The sequence below is a fragment of the Physcomitrium patens genome, chromosome 19 (genome assembly GCF_059467195.1).
Source record: "Physcomitrium patens ecotype Gransden chromosome 19, ASM5946719v1, whole genome shotgun sequence".
NCBI lineage: Eukaryota > Viridiplantae > Streptophyta > Bryopsida > Funariales > Funariaceae > Physcomitrium > Physcomitrium patens.
In genome coordinates, this window is record NC_143428.1 from 5,025,481 (window position 1) to 5,048,292 (window position 22,812).

The following is a 22,812-nucleotide window of genomic DNA, read 5'->3' on the forward strand; positions in this document are numbered from 1 at the left end:
CAAGCTCTTTCGAAAGGTGTAGAATTGGGTTTCATAGGATTTCAGAGGACTTTGCAATCATTGCTCAAAGTCAGTGTTTGTATTAGTGAATTGGATTTTTGTAATAAAGTACATGCTAATAATCTTGACTATTTTGTAAAATTGGAGAGACATCTATGGTTGAAATTTTAGAAGTGTCTAGATGGTTGAATATACTAAGTGCATGCAAAAATTTGTGTTAATCTTATGGTACGGATAGAAGATATTTGATCATTAGTATAAAGAGGTATCAAAAGTTGGCATATTAGAATTATTTAGGATTTTTTTAATATCTGGAATGAGGTGAATTTTGATATGTTAAGTCAAAGACTCAAAGGCGGAGCTACACACAAAGTTTTAATGAGAATTAATGGTGAGAGAAGGAGAAATTGTAAGTTAAAGTTCATCATCAACCTTCTAGGCAGCTATCAAGGGACTTCAACGTGGATTTACGGTATTTTCTTGCAATCTGTAAGTTGAATTGGATTGAACTTCTTAAGCATTTAAAAGACTTGTAAAGACACTAGTGGTAGAAGTCTTACAACAATCGGACGATCAGATTGAGAATTACAGCTTGCCGAGGCTCGATGTCTAGGGTTAAGATTTAAAATAATAAATAAATAATAAATAAATAATAAATAAGAATAAATAAATAATAAATAAGAATAAATAAATAATAAATAAGAATAAATAAATAATAAATAAGAATAAATAAATGAAATAAAAATAAAAATAACAAATAATAAAAGAATCTGTGCTTATAATATCTAGAAGCCATTAAAGATAGTATTTTAAGAACTTTGTATTGGGATTAAGCTTTTATATTGAAATCCGAAATAATTTGTGTTTAGATAGTTGAAACCAACTAGACTACTTAGATACTTCCAAAACATCATTTAATCTTCCACAGCTAGACGCTCGGTGTGTTCTCAAGCTAGATAGTACGTAATATGACAACTATGTCATATTATGTGGTGTTTGGCTTGAGAATGCCCAGACACCTGGTTGTGGAAGATAAAAAGAAAATTGCAATAACAAGTCTTAAAAGTCTAATAGATTCTTAAACTAATTACAATTAAAGATTTTTAAATATAATCAAACATAAAATCAAATTCAGTAAAAATTTCAAAAGAATTATGTAGGAAATAGAAAGTATTCTTAAAATAACCTTGAAAGAAATCATTAAGAAATAATATAGAATTTTAAAATATACTAAAATAGAAATCTTAATAAAATATTAAAATAAAAACTTTAATTAAATCCTAATGAAATCCTAATGAAATCCTAAATAAATCCTAAATAAATTCTAAACAAACCTTAAATCAAATCCTAATCAAACCTTTAACAAATCCTGGTCAAATCTTAAATAAATTTTATTCAAATCCTAAATAAATTCTAGTCAAATCTTAAACAAATTCTAAATAAATCCTAACCAAATCCTAAATAAATCCTAAGCAAATCCTAAATAAATCCTAATCAAATCCTAATCAAATCCTAACCAAAACCTAAAAAAATCCTAAAAAAATCCTAAACAAATTCTTAACAAAACTTAACCAAATCCTAGTCAAATCTTAAACAAATTCTAAAAAAATCTTAACCAAATCCTATACAAATCCTAAAAAAACCTTAATCAAATTTTAAAAAAATCTAAACAAATATTAACTAAATCCTAGTCAAACCTTAAATAAATCTTGACCAAATTCTAAGCAAATCCTAAAAAATCCTAACCAAATCCAAACCAAACTCTAATAAAATCCTTAAAAAATCCTAGTCAAATCATAAACAAATTCTAACCAAATCCTAAAAAAACCTAAATAAATCTGAACCAAATCCTAATCAAACCCTAAACTTATCCTAACTAAATCCCAAATAATCCCAAGTAATTCCTATATCAGATTTAAATCTCAATAACTAATAAATGAACCATTTATTTTAACCCAAATTTTGCACACCTCTTCACAATTAAGTTGGCAACAAGTACAAGATTTTTGAAGAAGATCAAATTCACCAAAAAAGAAGATCAACCCTAATATTTGCTCAAATCTTGGCCAACCTCTTTCATCAATCTAAATGTTGAATTTCCAACATCAATATCACCTTATCAAATTGTCTAATTGATTTCAAATTTTTCATATATGTAGGAAAATAAATCTGTTACTCACATATATAACTTTCACTTCAATCTAAATGATAGATTACAAGAAATCTTAGAAACTCTCACTATAGCTAAAACTCTATTTTCCAAGGCCTTGACCTACATAAACCTCAATAATCCTTGATACAACCCTTTGATCAAGCACAAACTCACAACATATATTGAACACATACATATTCACAAATCCTAAAAGTTTCACTTACAGATCTATTGCCAAACTTACAAAATTCTCCAAAAATTATCACCTATTTTATTTCACAAATCTAGAATCACCCTGAACAAACCCTGATTTTACAAATCTCTTACAAAGTCAATACAAATTCAAATCACCTAAAATCAATGTTCATCAAAGTTCTATCAAGTTTGTTCTTTAACCTCACTCTCTAATCTCCTCAAAGAACCCCAAAATCATTGTTGAGACTTAGTTTCTACCTTAGAGTCTAATTTCGACCCTAGTTCATAATTGGTCCTTGCCGGGTATCAATATCTAGTTTTTCTTGGTAAATTTTTTTAGAACTAAGTCTTAATTTCTTCCTAAAGATGCCTACAATATTTATTTTTCTAATCTACTTTATTTTGCTTTATTCATGGCCCTACAAATTAAATAGAAGTTACTTTTTTAAAAAAGTTGTATTATTATTAAAAATTTTACTATTTTTTTATGTTTTATCCATATTTTTCTATTTTATCTGTTAACTTAGCTCTTCTATAATAAGATCTATATTATCATCTTTCACCATATAGTCATGTTACAACATGACAACGGTGTCATATTGCATGATTTTCTATCTAAGAATACACATGGTATCTAGCTATAAAGAATTTAATTTAAACTTATTGGCCAAGCTCCAATAAGTTATTTAACCTTTTAAGTAGAAGACAAATAAATACTATAATATCAAAAAGATATCATACTAATAAAAAAAAATATATTTAAGAAGGTTTGTACATAAGGCTTTCTAAAATATCTAAGAATTTCCTAATATTCTTGGTTATACCAAATCATAACTAACTATTTTTTGGTAAGTGAGATTTTCAATAATTCCAAAGAAAATCCATAATTTCCTCTCAAAAATTTATCTTTATATTAAAATTTAACCACATCTCTATATATTCATCTTCAACATATATGTAAAGTCTTGACTTACAAAAAAACTTCTTTATTTGATGTAAAATGCTTAATTTATAATAAAATCTCTTCAAAACATATTTTTTACGCAATGATTTTTTATCTTTCTAAACTTTAGAAATTCATATCTCTCGATCCAACTTTTTAGTTTTTGTCAAATTTATACATAATATAGAATTTTCTCTTAAGTATTACTACAAACTAATTCAACTATAAATTTACTATCAATTGTCTGGCATCTTAAAAATCCTAGCAGATGCTTCAAATACTAATTCACAAGCACTTGAGTACTATTTTCTTCATATCTAACAACTCCAAAATCCAAATGCCACAAAATTTATACATAAATTTTATTTACATGATTACATATATTTTTAAAAATTTTGAGCTAAAATCTCATTAAATAGTTCAAGATATAGCTAAAAATTTAACTACTAGTGAATTAGGTCATTTACTACTCTTAGATTTACAAGTGCTGATTTCAACCTCTAATATTTTATTTATCCCAACTTGAAATCCATCAAATAGTATACCAAAAATATAGCCAAAAAAATTTTCTTTCCAACTTCAATTACCGATCTTGTATTGTTTTTTGTATGCATGCATTATATCCAAAAGAATGGTAATAGATACAAAATCAACACCTCGACTTTGAAGGCCTATATTTCTTTCATAAAAACTACAATTCACTCCAAATTTGAACCAAAACCATAGCCAAAACTCTAAATCTGCTGACATTAGCCTTCAAAAGCTCGAATTGCTTGAAAGTATAATACTAAACCCTAATATGGCCTTGGGCAGCCTCCTTTAAGTCCATTGGTCATGATTTTTGACCAAAAGATATAGAGATTTATATCATCCATCTCCATTCATTCATATGGATGCTATAACTACCTTTTTTGTGATGAAAATCTCTCTCCAATTCTCTTTTTTATAAGATTTACACTATATATGTCCTAAATACCATATAAAAGAAACAAAATAAGATTTTAAGGATCACCAATATGTAAAAAAGGTGACTCTATATATTTAAAAGTTACTACTAATGAGATCAACTTCAAAGTCACTATAAAAAAATAAATAAAGTTATATAAATTCTAATAAAAGCCATTTAAACAACCTCTTTTAGATGTAGTAATCTATCCACATCCTATAACAGATAAAAATCCACTAAAATGGTTTTTATCGTATTTTCTAATATATTGTGTATTAATTATATGAAAATTATTTTCTTATGGTAGTCGAATCATAATATGACAATGGTGACTAGACTAGAAGCGCCTTCTAGATAATGATGTTATTCTTCAAAAAAATCTATAATTATAAGAAGTTTTTTGTCATAGAACTCATAGTTAATTTCAGCTATTTAAAATTTCTTGGAATGAAAAGCTATTGAGTGAAGTTTATCACATATTTGCATTTGTAATAACATAGCACCTAAAGTAAAGTCTAATGCATTTGTTTCCATAAAGAATGCCTAAGAAAAGTCAATGCAATACAAGATTGGTGTAAAAATAAAGGTTGTCTATAAAGCTTCAAATGTTGTTTTTTCTTCTTGATTCCATTGAATTTTATCTTAACAAGTCAAATGTATAAATGGAGTTGTAATTTAAGAGAAGTGCTTGATGAAGATTTGAAAGTCGTTAGTAAAACTCAAAAATATTAGACATCTTGGACCATTTTTGGAATCTTCTAATCCATGATAGTTTGAACTTTCTTAGGATCTATCATAAGTCTATCATTTGAAATGATATAATATAAGAAATCAACTTGAATAGTGTAGAATACATACTTTTTTATCTTGGCATAGAATTCTACATCTTTTAATTTTTGTAATATATGATGAACATGAAGTTTATGTTTTTTTTATGTTTTTAGAATAGATCAAGATGTTTAAATAATAAATAACAAAATCGTCCAAAAACTCTTTAAAAACATCATTCATAAGTTATTGAAAAGCTATTGGTGCATTTGTAAGTCCAAAAGGCATGATATTGTATTCAAAATATATGTACATAATTTAAAATATAATCTTCCATTCATCTCTTTCTTTGATGTATACTAGACTATATTAATCTCGTAGATTTATTTTTGTATAAAATTTAGCTTGATTCAATTGAACAAGAAGTCTAGATATTAAAAGTAGTGGATACCTATTCTTGATGATGATCTTATTGAGTCCTCAATAATTAACATATATCTGCAATGATCCATCATTTTTCTTTATAAATAGAATTGGGACTCCTGTTGGAGATTTGAAATAGTATAAGAAGTTTTTAGCTAGATTTTTTTCAATATATTCCTTGAATTCAGCCAACTTATTTTGTGATAAATTATAGATTGGTCCAAATGGCAATTGTGTTTTTTCTTGAAGGTCAATTGAGCAGTCATAAGAACAATATTCAAGAAGAGTATCTACATTATTTTTTTCAAATATATCTTAAAATACTTGATATTGGCTTAGAATGCCACTTGAAGTCTTTGCATTATTAGAAATGGGTGTAGCATAAATGATATAAGGTGATCCTCCGTTGGTAGCATGTAAGAAAGCTCTTGCACTTACAAACACAAGTTTTATTGTATTAGACTTATGATTTTTTACATAATTAATTACATTCTTAATTATACTTTTAGAAAAGTTGAGAGTATGAGAAATCTAATCTACTTGAGGGTTGTATTTTTTTAATCATAATAAGCCTACAATGATTGGATTAGAGAGAGATCTAATGATATTAAATACCACAAAGCTATTATAATCATTGATTATTACTTCTATAAGAAGAGATTTATGAGTAACATCTCCAGAAGACAAAGGTCAATCATCTATGACTTCTACATGAATAAGTTTAGTTTTCTTTATTAAAGATATAATAAGTCTTTTAGTAAATTCTTCATTTTAGAAACTCATTGAAGCTCTTGAATCTAACAAAGAAAATGCTTTGTATTGTATAGATTCTAAAATAATATTTAATGTAAAATAAAGAGAAGATTCCGAAAAGATGATAGGACCTTCATTAAATATTGTACAAGGTTCATGTCACATAGTCTCTATTATAACTAAACAAACTTGTTTTCTAATATATTGTCTTTTTTAAAATTTATACTTCTCATTTTATAATTATATCAGTTCTTTGGATAATGTTGAGAAATGTGCTTAGATTCTCTATAATATAAGCACTATCCTTTTTAATGGCGATGAGTCTTTTCTTACTCAAGAAGAGGTTTGAAATATATCACATTAATTTATATATCCTCTACTTTTGAATGTATGTATTGAAGAGGCATTGGTATTGTCATTGAATTATAATAATGTTGAGATCTACTTGTTTCACTCTCAGATCAAAATTTAAAAAGTTGATTATCACACTTCATAGCAAAGCCAATTGCTTGAATTAATGTTTGAGGATTAGATTAGTTGAACATCAATTTCTTTACCTCATATTATAATCCATAGTAAAATTGGCTAATAAATGCAACATCATTCTATTTATTATCAGTTACAAGTTGTCAAAATTGTGAAGTATATAATATTATGAATTAATTATCTTATTGCAAAATATATATATCTTATTGGTTGTAACATGAATTACATCATGTTTTCCATACATAGATCAAAACTTTGCTAAAAAAGCCTTCAAAACATCCAGTATTGGATCTTGTCATTCAAAAAAAAATAAAAACTACAATAATGTTGAATCTAAAAGAAGTCTACTAATAAATCTAACTTGTGATCTTGGAGTTGGATAGCTTTGGAATTGAAGTTCAATCACAAATTGTACTTGATTGATAAATCCTCAAAACTTAGTTCTTGTGCCATCAAACTTCTCAAATAGGATAATTCTTCATTTTCTAATTCTTAAAGAATGTTCCACCATAAGAGAAGGGACATGATTGGGTACACATATTTAAGCAACTTCAATCATATATATATATATATCATGACTTCTTACTATTCTTGTTACTTCTTGTGGAAATAAATTGAGTTGATGCATCACAAGCAATTACTCCTTAAGTTGCTCTGGTATTTGATTCCTTGTACTTTTCATTTTAATAAGCTTTATTATGATAGTATTTAAAAATAGATATCTAATATTGCTTAAGATAAGCAAAAGATAGGACTTAAAAAGAAAAAAGATATTATGAACAATATTAGTTTAGAAGAGGATATTCTATAATTACTAATATGCTTACATTTTATTAAGAAAAAGAGATAATCTATTCTCAATCAAGAGAAGATAAGGCACTTTTAATTTGAAGTATACTATTGTCAATCTATGAAGGACATGAACTGAAAGAGAATGCTTAAACATTAAAAGTCTATATTAAAAGAAAAGTGAAAAAATAAAAATAAAATAGTATTTATATTAAAAAAAAAAATAGAATAGCTTTTGTTAAAATGCAAGGAAATTAAAAATTCTTTAATCTAAACTAGAAGCAAGAAAAAAATTAGAAAAGACTGAAAAGAGCTTCACTCTTGAGTCTATATATACTATCTATCAAGGACAAGAACTCGATGAAAAAATAATTCAGACAAGTGAGCCTTCACTCAAAGAGAGGTGACAAAATATATATAAAAAAGTATATATATTGAAAGAGAAACTGGAATGGCTATTGCCAAAAGACAAGAAAACTAGAGACCCTTGAAACTAGACTAGAAGCAAGAAAAGAGTTGACAAGAGTGAAGAAGCCTTCACTCTTGTCTCTATATATACTCTCTAACTAAGGGCTACGTGGCGACGTTCTATAGGACCTTCAATATGTGTTGACTTTGTAGGACACATGCCTTGACTTACAAGGCAAGTTTTTCTACGTGTTGGCCACATAATTAGCTTGATCTTCAAGCTAACAACATGTGTGGCCAACTTGTTGACCACGTTTCTGATCCAAAAAGTCAATTAAAAACACCTATGAAGTCAAAGCAGCGTCTAAGAAGTTTCTAAGAAGCTTTCATATTAAATATTATAGAATTAACTTACTTTTACCTACTTTTACTTACTTCTACCTATTTCTAAAGTAATTATTAGCTTACATGATTATGGCCGGGACATTACTCCCTCTTTTAGGGACGAGTTCTACGAGGAGCGGTCATCATATGTTGAAGAAATCTATGATGCGACGAATTGTATTCGCCACATACTCTGATCTCTGTTCTCTTCGAAGATGATTGATGGGGCCTCTCAACCATCAGTAGTGTCCCATACGAGGGCGGAAAGACCACCCACTTATTTGATCATTGTTGAGGCCTTCGTAACTTCCTTCGAATAGAATATTTGGAACACCATCAGGAGTTGTTCCTACCTCTAGTAAAATCACCAAACATCGGGAGTCCCTTTCCAAATCGTGATACCAAACACGTTGTATCTCACCATCTATTCAAGGAAGAACTTGTCTTTCTTGAAGATCTTCATCTCGATTGCGTCGTCTTGAAGGTTGTGACAATCGTAATGTCTCGTTCGGCAGGTCAGCAAATGAAGGCTCTTGAGTTGAATCCACTGGTTATTGGTTCTCCAACTCCTGAGCGCCACTACTACAACGAAGCTACGAACAAGAATTGAAAGTAGAATGTTATCTTGCCTAGATGTTGTTTCTTTTATAAAGAAGGTTTTCATCTTGATTTTGATGGATGTCGTCGATGAAAAGCCTCCACCGCCTTTGTTGCATTTGCAAGATTCTTTATTGGCTCCCATGTGCATTCACTAATACCATATCCATACCAATAGACAAGACATTCTAATTTATTTCGGCGTCCCCTTGAATCTAAGACTTCTTCTACTTCAAACTCTTCATTATTGTCCACTTCTATAGGAGGAGGTGGAGCTTGTCGTCTTCTTGGTATGTCCACTGTCTTGTATGGTTCAAGAAGAGACATGTGGAATATTGGATGGATTTTCATTGACTCCGGTAGATGTAAACGATATGCAACTGGATTGATTTGTGCAGAAATAGAAAATGGTCCCAGCCTTCGATAGTCCAACTTGTCACAAGGACAAGTGGTCTTGATATTACGATGAAGTAGCCATACCTTATCATCCAAGACGAATGATGGTTGTTCCTTTCGATAGACATCCGCATTGGCCTTTTGTTGTTCTTGAGCCTCTTTTAACTGCGCCTTCATCGTTGCATGTAGCTTTGATAAATGAATTTCCAAATCTTTTGCAGCAGGATTATCAACTTTTGAAAAGTCAAAAGTATCAAGTCGTAGATGATAACCATAATTAGCAAAGAAAGGTGTTTGTTTTGTAGAAGAGTGTACCGTGTTATTGTAAGCAAACTCTACCAATGACAAAAGAGTTGTCCAATCATCTTGTTGGTAATTAATGGTACATCTTAAATATTGCTCCAAAACTTAATTAACATGCTCCGTTTGTCCATCAGTTTGAGGATGGAATGTCGAAGATAGTTTTATATCCACTTTAAGAATCTTGAAAAGAATCCGCCAAAATCTTGATACAAATTGAGTTCCCCTATCTGATATAATATCCTTGGATAATCCATGATAGTGATAGATATTGTCAAGAAAGAGCTTAGTTGTTTCTTCACCTGTGATAGATTTTGTACATGGTACAAAATGTGCCATCTAGATAAAATGATCTACTATCACGAATATAGAGTCATAAGAACCTGAGATTGGAAGATCTGTGATGAAGTCCATAGAAACAGAAGACCATGGTTGTTCTGGAATGGGTAATGGCTGAAGAAGTCCAAAAGGTCGATGACGAGAAGTTTTCGATCTTGAACAAACATCACATGATTGTACAAAATCTTTAACTGCTTTCCACATTTGAGAACACCAAAAATCCCTAGATATCAGCTCCAAAGTCTTATTATATCCAAAATATCCTGCTGCTGGGAAGTCGTGATGAGCTTGAAGAACACGTAAACGTGCTTCTCTTTTTGGAACATATAGGCGTCCTTCGAAATAGAGTAGGTTGTTCTTGAATTCAAATTTAGATAGATTATGAGATTTAGAAGAATTATTCTTGATATCATGAACAAGAGGGTCTGAAGACATACTTAATTGGACTTGTTTAAGGAAAGTTAAATCAACAGTCAATGTTGATTTTATTGCTCGAAGATGAAATTGTTCCGGCTTCAAGAGAACCGTTCTTTGTTGCTCAAAAGCTACATCTCTTTCTTTTGGTGCAAGTTAAGAACGTCTAGACAAGGCATCGGATAAACCTTGTTGTTTTCCAGGTCGATAAGTGATGATGAACTCGAATCTTGATAAAGACATGCTCCAACAAGCTTGGCGATGATTTAATACGCGTGTTGACATAAAATATTCGAGGTTCTTGTGATCCGTATACACGGTGACTGGACTAGAAGCGCCTTCTAGATAATGATGCCATTCTTAAAAAGAATCCACAATTGCAAGAAGTTTTTTGTCGTGGATCTCATAATTGATTTTTGCTGCTGAGAATTTTCTTAAATGAAAGGCTACTGGATGAAGTTTGTCATCTGTTCCCATTTGTGATAAAACCGCACCCACAACAAAGTCCGATGCATCTGTTTCCATAAAGAATGCTTTGAAAAAATCAACACGATATAAGATTGGTGCAGAAACAAACACTGTCTTCAAAGATTCAAAAGCAACTTTCGCTTCTTGATTCCATTGGAGTTTGTCTTTACAAGTCAAACATATAAGTAGAGCTGCAACTCGAGAGAAGTTTTTGATGAAGATCCGATAGTAGTTGGCAAATCCCAAAAAACATTGGACATCTCTTACTATTTTTGAAATCTTCCAGTCTATAATAGTTTGAACTTTCTTAAGATCCATCATAAGTCCATCATTTGAAATGATGTAACCTAAGAAATCGACTTGAGTAGTGTGGAATACAAACTTTTCTATCTTGGCATAGAGTCCTGCATCTCTTAATTTTTGTAACACACGACAAACATGAAGTTCATGTTCTTTTGGATTCTTAGAATAGATCAAGATGTCGTCTAGATAACATACCACAAAATCGTCCAAAAACTCTCGAAAAATATCATTCATTAGATATTGAAAAGCTGCTGGTGCATTTGTAAGTCCAAAAGGCATGACGTTGTATTCAAAATGTCCATACCTAGTTCGAAACGCAGTCTTTCATTCATCTCCTTCTTTGATGCGTACTAGATTGTATGCTCCCCGAAGATCTATTTTTGTATAGATCTTAGCTTGATTCAGCTAATCAAGAAGTCTGGATATTAAAGGTAGTGGATACCTATTTTTGATGGTAATCTTGTTGAGTCCTTGATAATCAACACACATCCGCAATGATCCATCTTTTTTTTTCACAAATAGAATTGGAGCTCTTGTCGGAGATTTAGAGCGGCATATGAAATTCTTGGCTACATTTCCTTCAATATACTCCTTGAGTTCAACCAATTCATTTTGTGATAAACTATAGATTGGTCCGAATGGTGGTTGTGCTCCTTCTTGAAGGTCAATTGAGCAATCATAGGGACGATGTTCTGGGAGTGTATCCGCATTTTTTTTTTCAAATACATCTTGAAATTCTTCATATTGGCTTGGAATGCCACTTGAAGTCTTTTCACCAGTAGAAACGGGTGTAGTATAAATAATGTATGGTGATTCTTTTATAGTAGCATGCAAGAAAGCTTTTGCACCTATAAATTCAGGTTTAATTGAACTGGACTTATGACTCTCTACTTGCTTAACTACATTGTTAATTATACTTTTAGAAAAAGTAAGAATTCAAGAAATCCAAACTATTTTAGGGTTGTATTTTTCTAACCACGATAAACCTAAAATGACTAGATTAGAGAGAGATCTAATGATATTAAATACTACAAAACTATTATGACTATTGATTATTACTTCTATAGGAAGGGTTTCGTGAGTAATATCTCCAGAAGCCAATGGACGACCATCTATGACTTCTACATGAACAGGTTTAGTTTTCTTTACTAAAGATATGCTATGTCTTTTAGTAAATTCTTCATCTAAAAAACATGCTGAGGCTCCTAAATCTAATAAGGTAGAGAATTTGTAATGTTTAGGTCCTAAAATAACATTTAATGTAAAACAAGGAGAGGGCTTTGAGGAGAGAATAGGACCTTTACTAGAAGTTGTGCAAGGTTCCAGCCACACGGTCCCTATTATAGCTGGACAAACTCGTTTTTTGACATATTATCTTCTTTCACAGCCATACTCCTCATTTTGTGATTGCGTCGTTTCTTTGGACAATGTTGAGCAGTGTGCTTTGGTTCTCCACAATATAAACATAATCCTTCTTGACGACGACGAGTCTTTTCTTGCTCAGTAAGAGGTTTGAAATGTACTACATCAATTTGCATATCCTCTACTTTCAAATGTATGTGTTGAAGAGGTGTTGGTGTTGCCATTGAATTATAGTAATGTTGAGGTCCACTTGTACGGTTCTCAGATCAGAATTCAAAAAGGCGATTGTCGCACTTCACAGCAAAGTCAATTGCTTGACTCAATGTTTGAGGATCAGGTAAGTTGAGCATTAATTTTTTTACCTCATATTGTAATCCGTAGAAAAATTGGCTAATAAGTGCAGCATCATCCCACTTAATATCAGTTGCAAGTTGTCAAAATTGTGAAGCATATAACGTTACTGATCAATTGCCTTGTCGTAAAATACGGATCGTATTGGTTGCAACACAAATTTCATCATGTTCTCCATACATGGATCAAAACTCCACCAAAAAAGCCTCTAGATTATCCAATATTGGATCTCGTCGTTCAAGAAAAGATGAAAACCATGATAGTGCCGAACCTGAAAGAAGCGTACCAATGAATCTAACTTGTGATCTTGGAGTTGAATAGCTTTGGGGTTGAATTTCAATCACAAGTTGCACTTGATTGATAAATCCTCGAAACTTGGATTTGGTGCCATCAAACTTCTCGGGTAGGGAAATTCTTGGTTCTCTAACATTTGAAGGGCGTTCCACTATAGGAGAAAGGACATGGTTTGGTGCAGATGTTGAAGCAGCTCCAACCATTTCTATATCTTCACTTCCTGCCAATCTTGTTGCTCCTTGTGGTGGTAAATTGAGTTGATGCATTGCAAGCATTAACTCCCTCAATTGCTCTTGCATTTGTGCCATTGCACTCTTCATTTCAAGAAGTTCTGCCATAATAACACTTAGAAGAGAGAAGATGTCTAATATCGCTCAAGACAAATAGAAGAGAGGACTTGCGGACAAAGAAAATACTAAGGACAATATCAATTTAGAAGAGGGTAATCCGTAACTTCTAATACGCTTATATCTTATCCAGAAAAAGGGGTAATCCACTCTTAATCAAGATTAGACAAAGCTCTGATATTGTAGGTGTACTCCTGTCAATCTGTCAAGGACAAGAACTCGATGAAAAAATAATTCAGACAAGTGAGCCTTCACTCAAAGAGAGGTAACAAAATATATATAAACAAGTATATATATTGAAAGAGGAACTGGAATGGCTATTGCCTAAAGACAAGAAAACTAGAGACCCTTGAAACTAGATTAGAAGCAAGAAAGGAGTTGACAAGAGTGAAGAAGCCTTCACTCTTGTCTCTATATATACTCTCTAATTAGGGGCTACGTGGCGACGTTCTATAGGACCTCCAATATGTGTTGACTTTATAAGGCACATGCCTTGACTTACAAGGCAAGTTTTTCTACGTGTGGGCCACATAATTAGCTTGATCTTCAAGCTAACAACATGTGTGGCACATGGCCAACTCGTTGACCACGTTTCTGATCCAAAAAGTCAATTAAAGATACCTATGAAGTCAAAGTAGCATCTAAGAAGTTTCTAAGAAGCTTCCATATTAAATATTATAGAATTAACTTACTTTTACCTACTTTTACTTACTTCTACCTATTTCTATATGTAATTATTAGCTTACATGATTATAGCCGTGACTCTATCTAACTAAGAGCTATATGGCGATGTTTTATAGGACTTCTAATATATGTTGACTTTGTAAATTACATGCCTTAGCTTATAAGGCAAGTTTTCTATATGTGGACTACATAGTTAGCTTATTCTTCAAGCTACCAACATATGTGGCACCTGACTAACTTGTTGACCATGTTTCTAACTTAAAAAGTCAATTATATATACTTACAAAGGAAAAAGAGCATCTATGAAGCCTCTAAAAAGCTTGTATAGAAGATATTATAGAATTAACATACTTTAATCTACTTTTATCTAATCATATAGGTGATTATTGGTTTACATGTATATAACCGTGACAATAGGATATTGTCATGTAGCTCCTATGTAGGAGTTTATATGGAGGCAAGAGTGAAGCCTTCTTCATTCTTATCAATGCCTTTTTAGTCCTTAGTCTTATTTTTAGACTTTTTAGTCTTCTTGTCTCTTGTAATAGTCATTTTATTTTAATACTATATCATCTTAATGTGATTTTTTAGTCTTTTAGAGTGCCGCAAGAGTGTATTGACAATTAAGTTCTTTGATGTACATGTTCTAGATATAAGTCCTTATTTTTGTATTATAAAATTTAATTTAATGATGTTATACAAATAATCATCTTTCATACATCAATATTATAATCTTTATGCTAAATTTTTAAAAAGTCTGTATTTACTTTTAGCTTAAAAGTTATTGTATTGTCCTACAACTTTCTTTCAATTGAGACTTAAACTTTGTTACAATGTACTAAATGTCCATTACTCCATGTTTGTACTTATTTTGTACTTTATTAACATATTTAAAGTATTTAGGAAGAATTATTATTTTTAGAGTTTACATTATGACTTATTAATATACTATAATTTCTACTTAAATGATATGTAACTAATAATGCTTAAATTATAGATAACTAATGATCTTAGATAGTAATAAAATCTTTTTTTTTATTTTTTCTTAACTCAAACGTTATTAAAAAAAAATTATATTTTCTTTTACTTCAAAGATAATATAACCTAAAAAAGAAACTTATTAAAATCTTTTATCGATTTTTAAATAAGACCATCTCTAAATAAGACTTACAAGAATAATCTAAATTTTTTAAATAATATTTTTTTAGAAAGTATCAAAACCACTATATAAAAATATCACAACATAATTTAAAGAACTATGAAAGAAATTTTGGTTATTAAAATTTTATCTAGAACATTCATCTAAAAATTAATACTTTGTCTTTTTAGAAAGACATTTTTATTTATAGTTTACAACAATTGCCACTCTAAATGATTAAAGAAAGAGTGAAGATAATGAAGAAAATTAGATTGGAAGGTGATAAACAGAGAGAAAAAATATGATGCAAAGTGAAGAAGAATTTGAGGTGAGTAGAGAAGAAGGATTGAATAAAATAAGAAGATGCAATATAAAGTCAAATGACAAAAGGTAGATTTTGGTGCTTTCAAGGAGAGAGTAGTAAGGTTTAGAATGCTCCAAAAGAGTAAAGAGCAAAAGAGCAAAAAAAAAAAAAAAGAGTGGAAAAAAAGTATTAGAGGTGCTTATCTTGGCACTTATCTAAGCTTATCTTTATCAATGAGAGTCTTGATGAAGAGGTGTTTGTGTTAAATCTAAGAAGCTTCTATTATAGATGATGCCCCTCCTTCTTCTTAGTTCCAAAGTTGGTTGGTTTTGGGCCCTAGCTTTGAGATGGAAGGATGAACCATGTCTTCTCCTCACACTTGCTTTCTTTTAAAGTATTAATGGTTGGAATTTTGATTAAAGATTTTGTATCACTACAAGGTGGTTTTATTTGGTAAGTAGGCATACATGAATAAAATATGTAGCACACTAGGTTTAACAAAATACCTTCTAACAGTGCAAGTCAACATGGCAGAGTGATTTAGGCCCTAGATTTAATGTCAAAATTGTTCTAATAATCTAGTTTAGATACTACTAAATTTTTTAATGCAATATTCTAGAATGAAATCAATGACTTATAGACCGCAGTTAAAGCCAATCACTACAAAGAAGTAGAAATAGATAATAAGAGTACAACAGAGGCTACACAAAACTCAAGAAAAAATATTAATCCAGCTATATACATATAATAGGACCTAAAAGGCCTATTGCATAGAAAACAAAGCATACAAGATAGTAGAATATCCTTTGAAGTATACACAATAACATAGAATTTACAAGGCAAAGATTATTGAAGATAGATGGAAGACGGACTCTGATACTTTAACTTAAGACCATATTATTATGTAATAATATAACCATATGGTAAAAAATAAAAATATAGATTTTATTATAGAAGATCCTAGTATAAAGATGTAGTAGAAAAATAAAGATAAATGATAAGAAGGTAATAAAAAGTTTAGTCTTAATGCTGCTTTGTAGAGGTATAAATACCTCAAATTAAAATAAATGAGGTAAGTAATTATCATAGATATGTATAGATATAATTTACCAATAGATTCAAGTAAAAATTACCTCAAATTATCAAATATTGATATCTCGAGGGGACCAGTTGTCAACCTCGATCAAAATCAGACCTTGATATACAAAACCATGTATCTATGGTGACTCTAGGATTCTTTGGTAGATTGAAGAAAAGAATTTGAGAGCATGCTAGTAAAGATATTTTTGAGCATTAGTTTTATGTCAATCAAATTGATATTTAGTTTTTAGAAGATTTTCAAAATTAATGATGTTCTTGATTGGATTAGATTTTGAAAAATAAAATTATGTTTATAAAATATAGGATTTCTTGAGTTTTATAAACTAAGCATAGGTGAATTTTGGGCAGTATGTTGGAGTTCTATTTGTTAGTATATTTACAAATTTTGAGGTCAATCAAATAGTTAGATTGGCTTATGTAAAGGTTTTTGTAGGTTGAGATCTCAGAAATTAGAATTTGAAAGTTAGTCAGTATTTTTAAGATTTTTAGCAATTAATTGATTGGATTGAAATGAATTTTTTTAAGCAATTATTAGACTTGATTTTTCACAATTTAGATGTATTTTAGAAGAAATTCAATGGTTCAAGAAGGAGATATTGGCATTGGAAGTTTGACATTCAGATTGAATTAGGTGGCCAGCCAACACCCAAGTAGAATTTAGGATTGATCTTCTATTTGATAAATTTGATCTTCTTCAAATTTGAATTATTTATTGCTAATTTAATTGCTAAAAAGTATATAAAATCTTAATTAATATCAAAAATATAATTGATAGATATTGACGTTCTAAACGACCTCATGGTTCACTGAATTTGATTGAGATTTGGTTTAGGATTTAAGAATTGGTTGAATTTTAGGATTTAGTTAAGATTTGATTTAGGATTTAAGTAAGAACTATTAGAATTTCAATTAGAGTTAAGGTAAGATTAGATTAGAATTTATTTAAAATATATTTTATATTTTATTTTAATGCTTCATTTGAATTTTTTTAGGATTTTTTCATGCTTTTTTTGTAATTTCTTTGAGGTTTTTTAGATTTTATTACAGCATGATTAGTATTGTTAAAGTTTAATTAGTGTTGTTTATAATTCCATCAAAATAAAGATCTTATTAATGCAATACTCCTTCTACCTTCTACAACCAAGTGCCTAGTCTATTTTCAAGTCAAGCTTCATATAATATGACAATGCTATCTTAAATAAATGAATAATAAGAATTACAATATTTTTTTGAATTATATGGCCCAAGGCCTTATAAAACATGGATGCAAAATAAAAAAAATCACATTATTTACTCCATTTTTAATCCCGATCGAGAATTCATGGTTTAAGGCGCTAGACTTAAGTTCTGGTCTTTGTAAGGAGGCGTGGATTCAAACCCCACTGCTGAAAAAATTTATGATATTTTAATTCTATTATAAATTCTTTTCTCCAAAGCATCTCCAAACATTGTACTTCTACTTTTAGTTCATTTGATGCTAAAGAACTCAGCTCCCTCTTCCATTGGAACAAAAAATGCTCAAACCAAGTTGAACCATAACCATCAACAACATTGGCAGTCATTATTGATTCTCCTTCCAAAGATTCCATCTTATTCCATGAACATACTCAAATTATCAATAGATCTATATAACACATCAACTTAAGCTAGTACTAAAATCCTTTTCTCAAACAAAAATAGCAAAAATACATGATTTAGTTTCAATAGATTAACATATATAAATATTGTTGGAACAAATTTGCTTCTATCAAACACTCTCATTCCTTCTCTCTTATAAAATTTTGTCACCCTTATGATATTTCTTTTTGTCAATTGTCCATACTATAATTTATTGTAATTTTTTAATAATTTTTTTTTTCAATCGTCAATTATTAAAGAATTTTTAATATCATAGTTTTCTAATGCCATACATGTGTTTTATCTTCCATTTTTAATCATGACTAAATTGGTGTATAGATTTCTAAAAATAACAATTATTTGTGGTTATTTATGTCACACTCACTCTTATAGAAGGTGAACTTAGAATACAAATTTCAAAGTAATATGAAGAATTTTAATATATATATATATATATATATATATAAGTATGTTACAAGGGCATTCTTATTATGATTGCAAAATCAATCTTCAACAAAGAAATTGTCTATCATTTGAACCAACTTTTAATTTATTGTAAAGATAATTGATTATCTTTAAAGAATATATTAACCAAATTTATCCAAAGAATTGTATTTTTCATTTATAATCTCTCATTTGTATTCCAATTCTTTTAATGAAGAAAAAGACAAATTATTACAAATATATTTAGATTATTATAAATTAAATAAATTAACTATTAATTTATTTTATTCTTCTAATTTTAATATCATGAATTCTTGATCAACTAAATATAAATAAGATTTAATATTTAAAATGTATAATTTTTATATATTTATATAATTTATAATTTAATACATACTAGCAAAATCCATATTGTTTCTATATAATTTCATCTTAAATAAATGTCATTGTAGAGACATTATCTTCTTTCTTTTTTACATATATATTATCTTTGGGTTATGATTACATATATTTGAAATGAAGTTGGTCACTTCCATATCAAAATGCTTCTATAATAATGCAGTTATAATCTCCTCTATTATATCAAGGGACTAGGATATTGAATAGCCATTGACTTCTTTAGATTTTGAATAGTTTCAAAAATTATATTTGAATAAAGATAGTAATACTTACAAATGATAATTCTAAATAAAATTATGGATACTTAAATATAACTTTAGTTCTAAGCCACTCATCACGTATTTTTATTTATATCAATAGTGAAATATTATATTCATGTTTAGTTGTAGAATCAATCCAAATCTCATCTAAGTATGCAAACTGAACATCAAATTTTGGCTTTACTACTATAAATATCTCTTACCAAATTTAGAAAAATACTATTATTATAGAAACTATATAAAACAACAGAAGAGTCACTCTCAATACTCCAATTACTTCTAAAGACAAAAGATCTAAGGATCCAAGAATACAAATTACAAAGTTAGAAGTCATAAATCCATGCTGTAAAAATATATGGAAATTGATTATTTTAATAAAAATCCTTCATATCTAAATTTAAGAAGGACATATCTAAAATATCAAAAATTTAAAATTCAAAATGGACTTAATTTTAATAATTGATTTCTTATAATACAATAGTATAGTTATCTTCATCCAAAGGCTTAAGATAGTTGCTACATGCATCATTGCATAAATCCTAAGTATTTTCCTCTACAAACTTGGTTGCAAATGGAATTTGAACCTTGAACCTTACACACATCAATAACCAATATCCCTACAAGCACTAGTCAAAATCATACGGTAGCACATCTCTCTATCTTATACATAGTTGAGTTTTCAATCATCCATGGTATTAGAATAAGAATATTTTTTTAAGAAAACATAAGGTCTATGGCTATAGCTAAATAAGGTCAAATATTTAGCTATATAACACCTTTCAATCAAATGAACTCTACTACTTTATACTCTTAATAATATGTAGGAATTGTCATTTCTTTTTCAATCAATTAAGTGTCATAGCTATATGTTTCATTAGATTTGAGTATATGATGATTCTTTAGAAAGCTACTTAGTCCATATATATATATATATATATATATATATATATAAATAAATTAAATTTTATTTCTTAAATTTTTCTACAACATATTTTATGAACAAAAAAAACTAAAGATCATATTAACATAAGACAATTGCCTCTTTTTTATCCAAAAACTCATTCCATCTTAATAAAAACTCCACTTGGAGCAGGTGAGAGCTTTTTAAAAAGCTAAAAAAGAAAGAAATTATTCTAAAAATCTACAAAAAAAATACTAAAAATATTATGAGAAATTTTTCCAATAAATACCATGAAGAAGATCTTAAAGAACACCTAGTTCTTTCTTTTTATTCTAAAACATATTTTGACTCTATAATAACTCTTCTTGGAGTGAATGAGAGATTTTTGAAAAGCATACATATAGAAAAAATATTCTTCAAAATCTTCAAAAAAAATACTAAAAATATTATAATAAATCTATCAAAAAAAACCTTGAAGAAGACCTTGAAGAAAAATTAGAACTCACTTTATTCTAAAACATACTCCATCTTCATGCTCATTCTTTTCTAAGTAAATTATGGATTTTTAAAAAGTCAAAAAATAGAAGAATCACTTCTTAAAATCTCCAAATAAAATAATAAAAATATTATAAGAAATTCATCCAAAAAATCCTATAGAAGATCTTAAAGAGTGGCTAGCTCTTCCTTTATTCTAAAACACATTCCATCTTCACACTAATTCTTCTCCGAGCAAGTAAGAATTTTTTAAAAAGCTAATAAAAATATAAACCACTTCTCACAATCTTAAATAGAATACTTCAAATATTATGAAAAAACTACAAAAGAATGGTTTGCTAGATCTAAGGGACAAGAGCCTGAGCAAAGAAGAAAAAAAGAGAGATTTAAAAATCAACACAAGCCCATGTTACTTTATGTTAGTACCATTCCACTTCATCTCAAGTCTATACAAATTTGTCTTGACTAATCTTTGCAGATAAACTATCAATATCTATAACTATCTTTTTTTTTCTTTTTATATATATATATATATATATATATATATATATATATATATATATATATATATATATATTATTTCTTTATTATAAATCAAATTTTTATAATATTATATTTTTATATATTATACCACTTTCTAGTATAATAACATGTTTCAAAATAAGCTACATCATTGAGTTAATTTTTATAATACAATGCCCATTTTATTCAATGATTATAAACTAAAAATAAAAAATTTATCAAAAAATCAAAGTTTTTATTATTTTTAAGGATCATTTCTTTAAGATGGAACAACAACCTTATGAATTCTATGGCAACAATATGAATTTTGCTAGTATGTATTAAATTATAAATTATATAAATATATAAAAATTATACATTTTAAATATTAAATCTTATTTATATTTAGTTGATCAAGAATTCATGATATTAAAATTAGAAGAATAAAATAAATTAATAGTTAATTTATTTAATTTATAATAATCTAAATATATTTGTAATAATTTGTCTTTTTCTTCATTAAAAGAATTGGAATACAAATGAGAGATTATAAATGAAAAATACAATTCTTTGGATAAATTTGGTTAATATATTCTTTAAAGATAATCAATTATCTTTACAATAAATTAAAAGTTGGTTCAAATGATAGACAATTTCTTTGTTGAAGATTGATTTTGCAATCATAATAAGAATGCCCTTGTAACATACTTATATATATATATATATATATATATATATATATATATTAAAATTCTTCATATTACTTTGAAATTTGTATTCTAAGTTCACCTTCTATAAGAGTGAGTGTGACATAAATAACCACAAATAATTGTTATTTTTAGAAATCTATACACCAATTTAGTCATGATTAAAAATGGAAGATAAAACACATGTATGGCATTAGAAAACTATGATATTAAAAATTCTTTAATAATTGACGATTGAAAAAAAAAATTATTAAAAAATTACAATAAATTATAGTATGGACAATTGACAAAAAGAAATATCATAAGGGTGACAAAATTTTATAAGAGAGAAGGAATGAGAGTGTTTGATAGAAGCAAATTTGTTCCAACAATATTTATATATGTTAATCTATTGAAACTAAATCATGTATTTTTGCTATTTTTGTTTGAGAAAAGGATTTTAGTACTAGCTTAAGTTGATGTGTTATATAGATCTATTGATAATTTGAGTATGTTCATGGAATAAGATGGAATCTTTGGAAGGAGAATCAATAATGACTGCCACTGTTGTTGATGGTTGTGGTTCAACTTGGTTTGAGCAGTTTTTGTTCCAGTGGAACGGGGAGCTGAGATCTTTGGCATCGAATGAACTAAAAGTAGGAGTGAAATGTTTAAAGATGCTTTGGAGAATGGAATTTGTGACAGAACTGAAGTGTCATTCTGTATGTCAGCAGTGGGGTTCGAACCCACGCCCCCTTACGAAGACCAGAACTTGAGTCTGGCGCCTTGGACCACTCGGCCATGCTGACTTGAACTGTCGAGAAGTTTCTAGAATTTCTTTCTATACAATATATTAAACTCATG

At 28.8% G+C, this 22,812-nt stretch overlaps 1 non-coding gene across 1 annotated transcript; it reads right to left on the reverse strand.

Annotated features, from left to right (window-relative positions):
* Window positions 1–22,673: 22,673 nt before the first annotated feature.
* Window positions 22,674–22,757, reverse strand: TRNAL-CAA (transfer RNA leucine (anticodon CAA)). Its single transcript has one exon. It is a non-coding gene; the product is annotated as a tRNA-Leu (tRNA).
* Between the last annotated feature and the right edge of the window lie 55 nt (window positions 22,758–22,812).